Source organism: Vombatus ursinus, unplaced genomic scaffold, assembly GCF_900497805.2.
Source record: "Vombatus ursinus unplaced genomic scaffold, bare-nosed wombat genome assembly UNPS02010736.1, whole genome shotgun sequence".
Lineage (NCBI taxonomy): Eukaryota > Metazoa > Chordata > Mammalia > Diprotodontia > Vombatidae > Vombatus > Vombatus ursinus.
Window position 1 is genome coordinate 3,624 of NW_020950514.1, and position 15,164 is coordinate 18,787.

At 37.5% G+C, this 15,164-nt stretch overlaps 1 pseudogene; it reads left to right on the plus strand.

Annotated features, from left to right (window-relative positions):
* The first annotated feature begins 1,925 nt into the window (after window positions 1-1,925).
* Window positions 1,926-2,493, plus strand: LOC114037910 (annotated as a pseudogene).
* The last annotated feature ends 12,671 nt before the right edge of the window (window positions 2,494-15,164 follow it).

Below are 15,164 nucleotides of genomic sequence, written 5' to 3' on the forward strand. Positions count from 1 at the left end.
ATAGGATGGAGAGAAAGAGTTTGGATCCATAACACTGAATGTGAGTGGGATGAACTCTCTCATAAAATGGAAGTGGATAGAAGAGTTTATTAAAAATGATAATCCTACAATATGTTGTTTACAAGAAATGTACTTGAAGCACAGAGGTACACATGGAGTAAAGATAAAAGAATGGAGTAGAATATATTGTGCTTCAGCTGAAGTAAGAAAAAAAAAGCAGGGATAACAATCCTGATAAAGCAAAAACAAAAATAGATCTAATTAAAATAGATAAGGAAGGAAACTACATCCTGCTAAAAAGTACCATAGAAAATAAAGTAGTATAAATGCTAAATATATATACACCAAGTGGTATAGCATTCAGATTTTTAGAGGAGAAATTAAGTGAGATACAGGAAGAAATAGACACCAAATTGATATTAGTGGGGCACCTGAACTTCTCCCTCTCAGAGCTAGATAAACTTAACCATAAAATAAACAAGAAAGAAGTTAAAGAAGTGAATAGAATTTTAGAAAAAGTTGGATTTGATAAGCTTCTGGAGAAAACTGAATGGGGATAGAAAGGAATATACTTTTTTCTCAGTGGTATATGACACCTACACAAAAATTGTCCATGTACTAGGGCATAAAAACCTCCCAATCCAATGTAGAAAGGCAGAAATAATAAATGCATACTTTTCAGATCATGATGCAATGATTACATGCAAATGATTACATATAATAAAGGGCTATGGAAAGATAGACTAAAATTATTTGGAAACTAAATAATCTAATCCCAAAGAATGAGTGAGTCAAGCAACAACTCACAGAAACAATTAGTAACTTCATACAAGAGAATGACAACAATGAGACAACATACCAAAACTTACAGTATATAGCCAAAGCAGTTCTTAGGGGAAATTTCATATTTCTAAAGGCTTACATGAATAAAATAGAGAAAGAGGAGATGAATGATTTCAGCATGTAACTAAAAAAAGCTAGTAAAAGAATAAATTGAAAATCCCAAATTTAGCATCAAGTTAGAAATTCTGAAAATTAAAATAGAGATGAATAAAACTGAAATTAAGAAGACTACTGAACTAATAAATAAACTAGGAGCTATTTTTAAATAAAAACAAATAAAATAGATAAACCTTTTGTTAATTTGATTAGAAAAAAGAAGAAAATAAAATTACCAATGTTAAAAATGAAAAGGGTGAATTCACTACCAATTAAAAGTAAAGTAAAATAATAATTAGGAGTTATTTTGCTCAACTGTGCCAATAAATCTGACAACCTAAATGAAATGGATTAATATTAAAAAAATTATAAATTTCCCAGAGGAACAGAAGAGGAAATAAAATATTTAAAATAACCCTATTTCAGGAAAAGAAATTGAATAAGTCATTAATGATCTCCCTTAGAAAAGAATCTGCAGGGGCAGATAGATTTACAAGTGAATTCTACCAAACATTTAAAGAACAATTAATTCCAATATTATATAAACTATTTGGGAAAAAAAGGCAACAAAGGAGTCCTACCAAATTCTTTTTATGATACAAATATGGTACTGATACCTAAACCAGGAAGAGTCAAAACAGAGAAAGCAAAATATAGAACAATTTCCCTAATGAATATAGATGCAAAAAATTAAATAAAATATAAGCAATTATTATCATAAGGATAATACACTATGACAAGGTTACATTTGTACCAGGAATACTGGGCTGCTTTGATATTAAGAAAACTATCAGCACAATTATCCATATCAATAACAAAACTATAGAAGTCATATGATTATCTCAATAGATGCAGAAAAGGTTTTTGACAAAATCCAATGCCCATTCCTATTAAAAACACTAGAGAACATAGCAATAAATGGAGTTTTCCTTAAAGTGATAAGTAGCATCTATCTAAAGCCATCAGCAAGCATTACATGTAATAAGGTTAATACACACGTATATGGTTTCTATGATGAGTGTTTAACAAAATATGGAAGTATAGATGTTTGAAAATATTTTACAGAACTTTTTGATTATCTTCCTCTAACTGCCTTAGTGGATGGTTAAATTTTTTTATCTACATGGTGATGTCTCACCATCCATAGATACACTGGATCATATCAAAGCACTTGACCACCTACAAGAAGTTCCCCATGAAAATCTAGTGTGTGACTTGCTGTGTTCAGATCTAGATGATTGTTGTGGTTGGGGTATTTGTCCTTGAGACACTGGATGTATATTTGGGCAATGTATTTCAGAGACATTTAATCATACCAATGGCCTCACATTGATGTCCAGGGCTTACCAGCTGGTGATGAAGGGTATATCTGGTTCCATGACAGGAGTGCAGTAACAATACTCAGTGCTCCAAACTATTGTTACAGTTGTTCTAACCAAGCTAAATCATGGAACTTGATTATACTCTAAAGTACTCCTTCCTGTAGTTTGACCCAGCACCCCATAGAGGTGCCCACCACATGTTACTCGTGGTACTCCAGACTACTTATTTTAATGAGATTTTAAACTTGTACAGTATTGCCATGAACTATACATTGACATAAAGGAAATGGGAAGAGCAATAGTAACTCCAAAATGTGGGAAATAGTTAACATTCAATAAACTCGTTTTCATATGCACCAAAAATATGCCTTATAAAAATACAAAGCCTCTTGTCATCAATAGTCTTGACCACTTTAGAATGAATCAATTCATTGCACGTTGAAGCAACATTGTTGGTCAAGAAACCAGTTTCTGACATTGGCTATTTGTAGTTACTTTTGCTTTTTCTGATAGACTGCAAATATTAAGATGTTAACATTAACACCTCGTGAATACAATTTTCCATTTAGCTATTTCTTTATTCAATATGACTGTAGATAAGGATAGCAGCAAACAATCATTGGAGCTTAATGAGCATTTTGAAAACTAAGTACTAAGGCCTCCCCTCTATTTATAAGATTTGAAATCATTTTGTTTATTTTCAGGGAAAACTGTTTAATTTAATTGTATGGTTTATTTGCACTCAGTTTATTTTCCTTCCCAGCCTAATCCCTAAATTGTTCTTTGTTATTGTCAGATACTAGTGAGTTGTTTTGGACTGAATTTGTTTTTCCTGTAAGATGTTACTTCACAAGAGCACTGCAATGTTTTTTTTTTCATAATAAACTTGTGAACTAAGTACTGAAAAGTGTCAAAATCTGACTTTAGCAAAGGGCAAACTGATGCTGTTTTATTCAAAGAAAGAATGAATTTATAAATTATTGAATTCCAGGCAAAGAAAGATAAAAATGAAGACTACTAAAAAGGGGGGGGGGGGAGCAATGGATTACTTAACCTCTAAGCTCTCTTAACACATATACAGATTAATTCAAAGACCCAAATACATATGATATATAAATATGTATATATGTTTGCACACATGTTTATATCCAATAACATGTGTCTCTACTTATTTTAGGGGGGCATAAATCTTATGATTTAATAGGTTTAAGGAAACAATAATGAGAATAGTAGTGTGAATGTAGATCATGATCTGATCTAAAACTTAGAATCTTAAAGAGAGTTTCATAAGACACTAAGAGACTAAGTGAAATGCCTACGTCATACAAGAAGTTCGATCAGAAGATTGAACTTGGGACTTTCTAATTTGAAGATCAGTCTTCATTAAGCCATGCTGCTTCTCATACATATGTTAACTTTTTAAATTGTTCTTTACATATTACTATTGTCAAAGGAATAAAAATCTAGAGACATAGACTTATTAATTCAACTCTGAGGGCTGATTCTACTCTAGAAAATGGTTTGCAGGCAAAAGAAAAAATTTAAAAATGCTAGTTCCATGTGCAAATAGTTTATTTTTGATAAATACAATTATATTTGACTACTTGCTTTGATAATAAAGAACAAAAGCCCAAAGAATTGGTTAAAAAAATAAAATAAATGTAAACTAGAGATCTTCAGAGAAGGATACAAAATTGACTTCATAATTATGATTAAGACTTCATGAGTTGAGAACTATGACTGAAATATTGCTCCCTAAGAACATGTATTATTCAAAATGAGAGGACATTTAAAAGGGCACTGGATAGAATGAGTAGCAAGATGCATGTTTTTGTGAAAAATCTAGGAGCTGGAGAAGAGAATATTAGAGATCATTTGAGTGAATATTCAAATGGGTTGAATCAGATAGGTATGCTTCATAGGAGTATATACAGAAACAGGAAATAGATGAGAAGTTTGGTGACAATATCACAAACATGTCACAGTGCCATAGTATGGAGAATTATGTGAATACTTGAGTACTTCTCTATGTCCTAATTAGAGTAGTTTATAATTTTTAAGTTGCATTTGTAATAACTTCATCCATTCAAAGGTTGAAGAACTAACTAGGGGACCTTAACAAGCTTCCGACATTTCGGGGGCAGAGCCAAGATGGCGGAGGGAAAGCAATGACTTGCTTGAGCTCTCCCCCAAACCCTTCCAAATACCTATAAAAAATGTCTCTAAACAAATTCTAAAGCAGCAGAACTCACAAAAAGACAGAGTGAAACAAATTTCCAGCCAAAGACAGCCTGGATGATTGATGAGAAAGGTATATCGCACTGGGCGGGGAGAGAGCGCAGTGTGTCTTGGGCGTGCAGGCCACAGCGACCTGGAGCAGGCTTCAAAGGACTGAATCACAGGCAGCTGTGGCAGTTTCCAAAATTCTCAACCCACGAACTCCAAAGACAACTTAGAAAGTCAGTGGGAAAAGTCTGTGACTGTGGTGAGAGAAGGAGCTAGGACTCAGCCTCAAGTCCTGAGCATGGGCCACGGCTGCCTCCTGAGCTTCTGGCCCAAAGACTGAGGGGGAATCAAGTGGCTGATCAGAGGGGGATTGCAGGGATCTCTTTGATAGAGCTGAGGCAGGAATCTCTTGTGTTGCCTGTGCTTAGCTCTGAGTTACAGTTCTGAGGGGCGGTCCTGGGGTGAGAAGGAGTGCTGGTGTGGTGGAGCTTGTTGTGGCAGTGGAGAGGAAACACCTCACCCCTTATCATACCACCTTGGAAGAACTGAAAATTTATGGGTCCCTAGAAGTAGCTCTGAAAACAAATGTACAAATCTCCAAAGCTTGGGACAGTATGTTCTCCACATTGGAAGCAGACTCTTACCTTAACAAAGAGTTTAAAACTCATGTAATTGGCCGGGATCATGAGTAAGCAGTGCAAAAAGAGTCAGACTATATTATCTTACTTTGGTGACAAAGAAGATCAAAACATACAACCATAAGAAGACCACAAAGTCAAAGCTCCTACATCCAAAGCCTCCAAGAAAAATATGAATCAGTCCCAGTCCTTGGAAGAGCTCAAAAGGGATTTTGAGAAGCAAGTAAGAGAAATAGAGGAAAAACTGGGAAGAGAAATGAGAGTGATGCAAGAAAATCATGAAAAACAAATCAACAGCTTGCTAAAGGAGACCCAAAAAAATACTGAAGAAAATACCACCTTGAAAAATAGGCTAGGCTCTGATTCTTAAAATCAAGCCACTGCTGATATTCTTACAATCTAGCCACTGGTCAGATTCTTAAAATCTAGCCACTGGTCAGATTCTTATAATCTAGCCAATTGCTTACTAATGTTCAGACCCCATAAGAGTCTGCCCCATATGACAGATGTTCTAATAAACCTTGTCTTTGGCTGAAAGAAGGCTTGGGTCAAATTCCTTCAGGCAGGACCCATGTGTTGTGATTTTTGGGGTCCCAGCACCCCTGAACCCCTAAACCACATCATTTTGGTGGCCCATAGGGGGAAACTGCCTAACCCCAAGTTCTTCTCCAGCCAAGACTGGAAGGTATGTAAGCCTCCTCTTCCTCCCTTTCTTGCTCTGCAGTTGGGGTCACTCTCCAAGCACCAAGGCTTGGAGGTGCTTTTCTGGTAGACAGTTATGAGGCTGTCTACTGGGCCTGAAGCTCTCAGGCTCTCAGTCCACTGGGTCTGTCTGAGGCAATGGATCTGGATATAACTTCCACAGCATAGAGGACAAGGATGGATGCCCTATCCAGAAGTGTATCTGTTAATTCCTTCAGTGGTAGGGAATTGGGTTAAACTGCAGTTGCTTTTTGGTTCCCTGAGGTTTACTTACTCCCTTCCCTCTGCACCTCTGAATGCTCCTTCATGGAGGTTGCAGGGAAAGTTAGAACAGCTAAAAATATCTTGGCATATTCTGGAGGTTCTATGATTGATCATTAGGGAGTTTTGAAACACCTTTGATTTCACCCTCCCCCACCTGGGAAAGGAAGGAAGGGAGAGGGGCAATAGCTACAGCATGGGCCTCACTGGCAATGGCCGTGGGCTCTAGGGCAACCTTTGCCTGGAAGCATCACCCAGGTTCAGCACATCCTGCTCAAGGTAAAGAATCTGGCATCTGAACTTGGACTACAAGTCAATTCACCTACAGTTGGTAGCAAACAGCGAATACCAGCCAATGTCCCCCATTGTTCCCTGGATGCAGCCTAGCTTGGTTCCAGTCAATCTCCTCTTTGGGACCCCCTGGAGACAGGGACAGTCTACATCCCTTGCCATCAGGAAGCAGTTTCAGAAGCTGAGACCTTTGCCCTTTACTCCAAAAGAATTTGGTCCCATTTGTTTGAGGGGGATATGATGAGGATGGAATCTGGGCCCCAGAAAGGAAAAACCCTCAATTTTCCCACATGGCCAAAACTCTGGAATTCCCCTGAGGCTATAATCCCATCAACCAGCCTTTCATTGTGGACCTCCTTATGGTCCTGGGCCACTTCTCCATTCTCCTTTGGCCATGTGGTCTAGGTCCCTGGAATTCTATTACCTTGTAGACTACTTGGCCACTCCTAGATCCTTCCCATAGTCTTTCTGTATATAGGGTCCTGCACTGCTTCCTGGCCCTGAAATCAGGAGTACCTGAGTTCAAATCTGACCTCTGACCAAACACTTGACACTTACTAGCTCTGTGACCCTGGGCAAGTCACTTAACCCCAATTACCTAAAAAAAAAGAAAAGAAAAAAAGAAAAAATGAAAAGGAAGAAAATGAAGAAAACAAAGAAAACAATGTGAAATATCTCATTGGAAAAACAATTGACATGGAAAATAAATCCCAGGAGAGCGAATTTAAAAATTATTGGACTATCTGAAAGCCATGATCAAAAAAAGAGCATAGACAGCATCTTTCAAGAAACTATCGAGGAAAACTGCCCTGATATTTTAGAACCAGAGGGCAAAATAGAAATGGAAAGAATCCACCAGTGATGTCCTGGAAGAGATCCCCAAAGGAAAACTCCTAGGAATATTGTAGCCAAATTCTAGAGTTCCCAGGTCAAGGAGAAAATATTACAAGCAGCCAGAAAGAAACAATTCAAGTATTGTGTAAACACAATCAGGATAACATAAGATTTAGCAGCTTCTACATTAAGGGACCACAGGACATAGAATATAATATTCTGGAGGGCAAAGGAGATAGGATTACAACCAAGAATCACCTACCCAGCAAAATTGAGTATAATACTGCAGGGGAAAAAATGGTCATTCAGTGAAATAGAGGGCTTTCAAGCATTCTTGATGAAAAGACCAGAGCTGAATAGAAAATTTGACTTTCTAATACAAGACTCAAGTGGAACATGAAGAATAAACAGAAAAGAGAAATCATAAGAGACTTATTAAGGTTGAACTGTTTATATTCCTGCATGGAAAAATACTTGTAACTCATGAGACTTTTGTCAGTATTAGGATAGTTGGAGGGAAAGAATTATATGTATGTATATATAGATAGATAGAGGTTAACAGGGTGAGTTGAAGATGAAGGGGTCATATCTGGAGAATAAAATTAATGGGTGAGAGAGGATTATACTAGGAGAAGGAGAAAGGGAGAAGTAGAATGGGGTGAATTATCTCACAAAAAAAAAACAGAAAAGAAGAGGCTCTTACAGTGGAGAGGAAACAGGGGAAGGTGAGAGGGAATGACTGAATCTTATTCTCATAGGATTTGACTTAAGGAGGGAATAACATACACACTCAATTGGGTATGGAAATGTGTTACCCTACAGGAGGGGACAAGAGAGTAGGGGGAAGATAGAAAGGAGGGCAGATTGGGAAAGGGGGTAACCGGAAGTAAATATTTCTGAGGAGGGACAGGGTCAAAAGAAAGAATAGAATAAATGGAGGGGGCAGGATAGCATTAAGGGAAATAGAGTTAGTTTTTCACAGCAGGTCTACAATGGAAGTGTTTTGCATAACTGCACATGTATAACCTACATTGAGTTGCTTGCCTTTTCAATGAGTGTGGCTGGGAAGAGAGGAAAGGAGAAAATTTGGAACCCAAAGTTTTAAAAACACATGTTTATAAAAAAAAATGTTTTCACATGCAACTGGAAAATAAGAAATACAGGAAATGGGATACAGAAATCTATCCTGCCATACAGGAAAATAGAAGGGGAAGGGGATAAGAGAAGGGGGGGAGAGATAGAAGGGAAGGAAGACTAGGAGAAGGTGTATTCAGAATGCATGCCATCTTGGGGTGGGGGGAGGGGCGAGATGGAGTGAAAATTTGGAACTCAAAATTTTGTGGAAGTAAATGTTGAAAACTAACAATAAATAAACAAAAAAAAAGATTAAAAAAAAAGAACTAACTAGGGAATTATCTATTCTGTGTCTGTTTCTTATTAACCAGGATGAAATTGTTGCTGAAGTGGAATTGACCACACTACCTTAGAATGTGTAATAGAGAAAGAGAGGAAAAAAGAAATCCACATTCTAACACACTCCACCAGGCCTCAAAAGAGGAGCTTGAGACTCTCATTATCTCTAGATCTTTACAGATCCACCTAGATTCCCAGGGAAGCTCACTTAAAGTTGAGGTTGGGCTCATGTGCTGAGTCTTCCTCAAAAACAGAATAGAAAGTTGTTCAATATATAATATTGATCAAGTATAAGATAGCTACTTATTTCCTATACATCTAAGTAATATTTAAAATACAAATAACTTATAAGTACTCATTGACAAAAACTTCAAACATGAAGCAGTAACTAATAACTCCTAATATACTCTACAATTGTGTTGATACTTAAAATATTGAAGCATAAGAAATTTTGGACCAGTGAATTGCCATTTCACCTTCATCCCTACTCTGAACTATCTAAACAACTCCCTCAAAATCCATACCTTTTTCCTTGGCCTCATACTCCTGTTGATAATCATCTCCTTCTGTAAGTATTATAGGAGTTTCAGGAACAACTTCTTACAGTACCACTGGCACTGACTGAGAAAGCCAGGGAACACTAAACTCCTAAGTTGGCTGCTCTCCAAAATAAAATAATCTGTCATAATCAATGCTTGATCAACTATGCTCAGAGGAAGAAACAGAAGCCAGAGGCTTGAGGTGTTGATTCAAGTTCTCTTGGCCACTTCAAATACCTGAAGGCAGCAGTCATGTTCCCTTCATTCTTCTCTACCCTAAACCACACATCTTCAGTTCATTTAACTAATCCTAATTCCTAAACTCCTAAAATAGTTGGTAGGCTAGAAAAGTTCATCTTAATGATCCCTCTTTAGTCACTTGTGCTCAAAGAAACACAAATTAAAAGAGGATGCTAGAGTCTTGAAATCCCATCAAAGGCTCATCTCAACAAATCCATTCACTTGTACTAAATGCTTTCTGAGGTCCATTCTAGTTCTGGTATTCTGTAGTTCAATGATATCCTCAATTTATTAAAAAGTGTAATTTTAAGGGGGGAGAGGAGTCAAGATGGCAGAGTAAAAGCAGTGACTTGCTTGAGCTCTCCTCCAAACCCCTCCAAATACCTCTAAAAATGACTCTAAACAAATTCTAGAGCAGAAGAACCCACAAAAGACAGAGTGAAATGAATTTCCATCCCAAAACAACCTAGATGCTTGATTGGAAAGGCCTATTGTGCCAGGCTGGGAGAGGAACACAGTTCTGCGTGGGCCCACAGGCAGGACCAGGCCTCAGAAAACTGCAGCTGGGCTCAGAGGACTAAATCATGGGCAGCTGTGGTGGTTTCCAGGCTTCTCAACCCACAAATGCCAAAGAAAACTTGGAAGGTAAGTAGGAGAAGTCTGTGACCACAGTGAGAAAGAAGCTCAGTCCCAAGGCTTGTCCCAGCATAGCCCCAGGACAGCAGTTGCTTCCAGAGCTCAGCCGACAGACAGAGGGAGAATTGAGTGACTGATCAGAGGGGGATTGCAGCAATTTCTTTGTTGGTGCTGAGGCAGGACTCTATTGCTTTGCCCATGCTTGGATCTGGGTTGCAATCCTGGGGCAAGGAGGGGCGCTGGTATGTTGGAGCTTGTAGTGGTGGTGGAGAGGGAATCCTCCTCACAGTTCCAAAGCAGAAAAGAGACTTTGTGGTCATTTATACAAATGAGCACAGGCCAGGAAAGGAGTAAACACTTCTCCCTTGATCATAGCACCTTGGAAGAACTGAAAATTTATAAGTCCCTAGAAGTATCTCTGAAAACAGTGTGACAAAACCCCCAAAGCTTGGGACAGTACATTCTCCACACTGAAAGCAGACCCCCTACCTCAACAGATAGTTTATAACTCAAGTAATTGGCTGGCATCATAAGCAAACAGCACAAAAAATCAGATCATACATTCTTTCTTTGGTGACAAAGAAGATCAAAATATACAACCAGAAGAAGACAACAAAGTCAAAGCTCCTATGTGTAAAGCCTCCAAGTAAAATATGAATCAGTCCCAGGCCATCAAAGAGCTCAAAAAGAATTTTGAGAAGCAAGTAAGAGAAGTAGAGGAAAAACTGGGAAGAGAATGAGAGTGATGCAAGAAAATCATGAAAAACAAGTCAACAGCTTGCTAAAGAAGACCCAAAAAAAATGAAGAAAATAACACCTTAAAAAATAGCCTAACCCAAATGGCAAAAGAGGTCCAAAAAGCCAATGAGGAGAAGAATTCCTTAAAAAACAGAATTGGCCAAAGGGAAAAGGAAGCCCAAAAGCTCACTGAAGAAAATCCTTCCTTAAAAATTAGAATAGAGCAATTGAAAGCTAGTGATTTTATGAGAAATCAACACACTGTAAAACAATACCAAAAGAATGAAAAAATAGAAGACAATGTGAAATATCTCATTGGAAAAACAACTGACCTGGAAAACAGATCTAGGAAATAGAAATTAAAAATTATTGAACTATCTGAAAGCCATGATAAAAAAAAAAAAGAGTCTAGACATCATCTTTTAAGAAATTATCAAGAAAACCTGCCCTGATATTTTAGAACCAGAGGGTAAAATAGAAATGGAAAGAATCCACCAGTGATGTCCTGGAAGAGATCCCCAAAGGAAAACTCCTAGGAATATTGCAGCCAAATTCCAGAGTTCCCTCATCCAGGAGAAAATATTGCAGTAAGCCAGAAAGAAACAATTCAAGTATTGTGGAAACACAATCAGGATAACCCAAGATTTAGCACCTTCTACAGTAAGGGACTGAAAGGCTTGAAATATAGTATTCCAGAGGTCAAAGAAGATAAGATTACAACCAAGAGTCACCTACCCAGCAAAACTGAGTATAATCCTTCAGGGGGAAAAATGGACATTCAGTGAAATAGAGGACTTTCAAGCATTCTTGATGAAAAGACCAGAGCCGAATAGAAAACTTGACTTTCAAATACAAGACTCAAGAGAGGCATGAAGAGGTAAATAGGAAAGAGAAATCATAAGGGCCTCATTAAGGTTGAACTGTTTACATTCTTGCATGGAAAGATGATATTTGTAACTCATGAGACCTTTGTCAGTATTAGCATAGTTGGAGGGAAAAAGTTATATGGATAGATAGATAGATAGATAGATAGATAGATAGATAGATAGATAGATAGATGGCACAGGGTGAGTTGAAGATAAAGGGGTGATACCTGGAAAATAAAATTAAGGACTGAGAGAAAATTATAGTAGGAGGACAAAGGGAGAGGTAGAATGGGGTAAATTATCTCACATAAAACAGAAAAGAAAAGGGTTCTACAGTGAAGGGGGAAAGTGAGAGGGAATGAGTGATTCTTATTCTCATCAGATTTGGCTTTAGGAGGGAATAATATACACATTCAATTGGGTATGGGGCTCTATCTTACCCTACAGAAAAATAAGGGGAAAGGAGATAAGAGGGTGGGGAATGGGGGGATGATAGAATGGAGCACAGATTGGAGGACAGGTTAATTCATGCTTCCACCTAACAAAGACAGAAATGAGCCAGGCTGTTCTCTCTCTCTCTCTCTCTCTCTTTCATTAAACTAACCATGCCAGAATTCTTGAGTAAAATTCTTAAGGATTACTCTTAAGGTATTCCAAAGAGTGGGTTAATAGGTCTCCTAAAAGTTACTTAGTAAATAAAAAAGTTACTTAGCTCTCAAGTATAAGCTGTATATTTCCTCCATCAGAGCAAATTCTTAAAAAAAACACTCAAAATTGTGCCCCCCCCCATAATTGTACAAGGAAGAAAAGAGAGTAGAGGATACAAGAGGAGGGGAGAGGAAGAGAAGGGAGGAAATTACAAAGGTCAGCACAATTTTAGTGAACTTCATTTATATACATTACAGACCAGTCCCAGGATTCAATTCTTTTCAATGCCTCTGTTTTCTCTTTGTTTAAATGCAGTGCTATTTATTTCTCTAACTTCATAGAACATCAATTTGTCCAAGAGTCGGCACTTTCTTTTTCATAACTCACAGGAAGACTCTAGACTTGTTTATACAATAAAGAAGCCAGGTTCCTTATCTTGTGTTAACAACCAGTGCTATTTTGGTGCGAATTATGCATTATAAATGTTAAGTAGTCTTGCTTCTAGAGTACATCAGTATTTCTGTAGATAGGGGATTTAAAATTACCCCTCCCTTTTTGTAGCTGTCTCTCAAAGAATGTCACAGAAGCTTTTCAATATGGCATATAGTTTACCAAAAGTTGAACAATAGGTATCACATTAGCATTTTGTAAGGCAAAAAAAAAAAAAAATAGAAATGGTTTCCTGAAACAGGTTCAAAATAGAGAGAAAATGTGCTTTCAATGGAGAAAAGAGCAATGGCCGCCAGAAATTCTTTCAAAGCTCTTTGAGATCATTTGATAAAAATGGCAGCAGCAGATCAGAGAATCACAACACCAATGATTGGATCGATTTACCTCTGAATAACTAGTGGAGTCCCAACACTGTACCCAAAGGAAAAAAAAAAGAGAGGGAAGAAAATATCTCTCTAATTCCTTCACCACATACACAATGGCCACAGGCTGAAAAGTCCACTGTGTCCCAGTATAGAAGCATGTAGTACTGTTACTGAGGTACAGCTGCATGAGTTACAAAGTGCATTAAAATGTGTAATGTATTTTAACTTACATTATCTCTTTAGAACATCAAAACAACACTTTGCAGAATACCCATTTTTATGGATGAGAGATCTGGAGCCCCAAGACATTGACTTATACATGGTCATATAGCTAGTAAGATCAGAGAAAAGATTTGAACTTGGATCTACATGATTGCAATCCTAGTATTCAATTTGTTCTGCCCCACTTTTTTTCTAAATCCAGACTGATCTCAAATACAGAAATATTGTATATGTAGAAAGTCAAAATTCTTTACTACAAAAGTGCTAAAAGTTATGTGATATGTGGAGCTAGGGAGATACATTTTGTTATTGTGAAATAATGCTAAATTATTTTCTGAGGATGACCTTGTATTCTATTAAACCATTTTTATGGGAGTGAAACATGAAAACTGGAATATGTTTAGAGTCAGCATCCAGGGCAAGAACAGTATGGTATGGTGGAAAGGGAAGCAGAGTAGGGAGTCAGAAGATTTAGGTTTGAGTTGTAAACTCCATTCATACTCACTTTTTAACCCATTTTCCTCTGATTGCTGTTTCCTTTGGCCCTGAATTTCAAAGGATCTCAACTTCTTCCCACGTTAGACACTTCACAGTTCACCAGCTTAGGTCTCTTCTCTGACTGACTTTTGGTTAGTTAGAACTGGGCCCATCTAGGTGCTGTGCACTTATTCTGAGTTTTGATGGAATGCTGCATAGCTACCCACATCCACAGTGTCCAGTCCTAGAGATCTGTCCCATTCCATCTATTCCTCAGTTCTCTGGCATGGCACCTGCAGTTCAGAACTTTGTAGGACCACTGCCACTGGATTTCACCTATGGTTAGGCTCTTGTTCCTGATGGTCTATAGCCTAGTTGGCTACAAAGGCCCCAGCAATTCCTACAGTGTGGTGCCACCATCTTCATGACAATGGGAAGAGGGAAGTGGGAGCAGGGCATAGGGTTGAATTTTGTGTGTCATGTCTTTGGGTTTGCTAGAGCAGCCTCGCTGCTCATAGCATGAAAGATGGGTCAAGTTTGCTGAGTTAGTTCAAAATGAGTAAGTTTCAATTCATGGTTTTGTTTTTGCTTTTTTTTTTAAGCTTTTGCATTCTGGGTGTCCATGGAGAGAGCTGAAGTTGCTTTATCTTTGGCACATAATTTCTGTTTTGGAGACATTTGAGAGGCTGTGGAAATCAGAGGAAATGTTAAGTCCTCCATCATATTATTCATATGACCTAGAAATCTACATTCATATATATACACACACACATATATATATATATTATACGTATATATATATTATATATATATATCTTACACTTAAATCCTACTCAATTACTCTATAATAATGTATAGATTACCCTTGGTTTTCAAAGGCTATGATAATGGACTACAAACTCTAGAAGGTTCTCCCAAGTTGAAAAGGCCTAGAGATTGATCTATAGACTATTTCTATCTGAGAATTAATGCAGTTAATTATGATGGGTTCATCACTGGAAGGATGAATACCTGATGATTAATGTTTTGCACAACAGCAATGTAATGCTCACCCCCAAATATTCTCTTCTTTAAGCTAAATATTTCTATTGGTTTCAATGGGTCCTTATGTGATATGATTTCTAGTCTTCTCACCAACCTGGCTGTTCTCCTCCAGACATGATATCTAAAGACAAATGAAATATGTTTCAGCAGAATGAGACTGCCACTTTCTTCCTTCTGGATACAGTGGTTTCTTTCTTTTAAATATTAACCTCTATATGCTCTACCCATTTTCCCACATTATCAAAATTTCTGCTGATCCATGAATATGGCCCCAGCTAAAATCTTGCTCATTCTCATGAATATGAATTCTCAT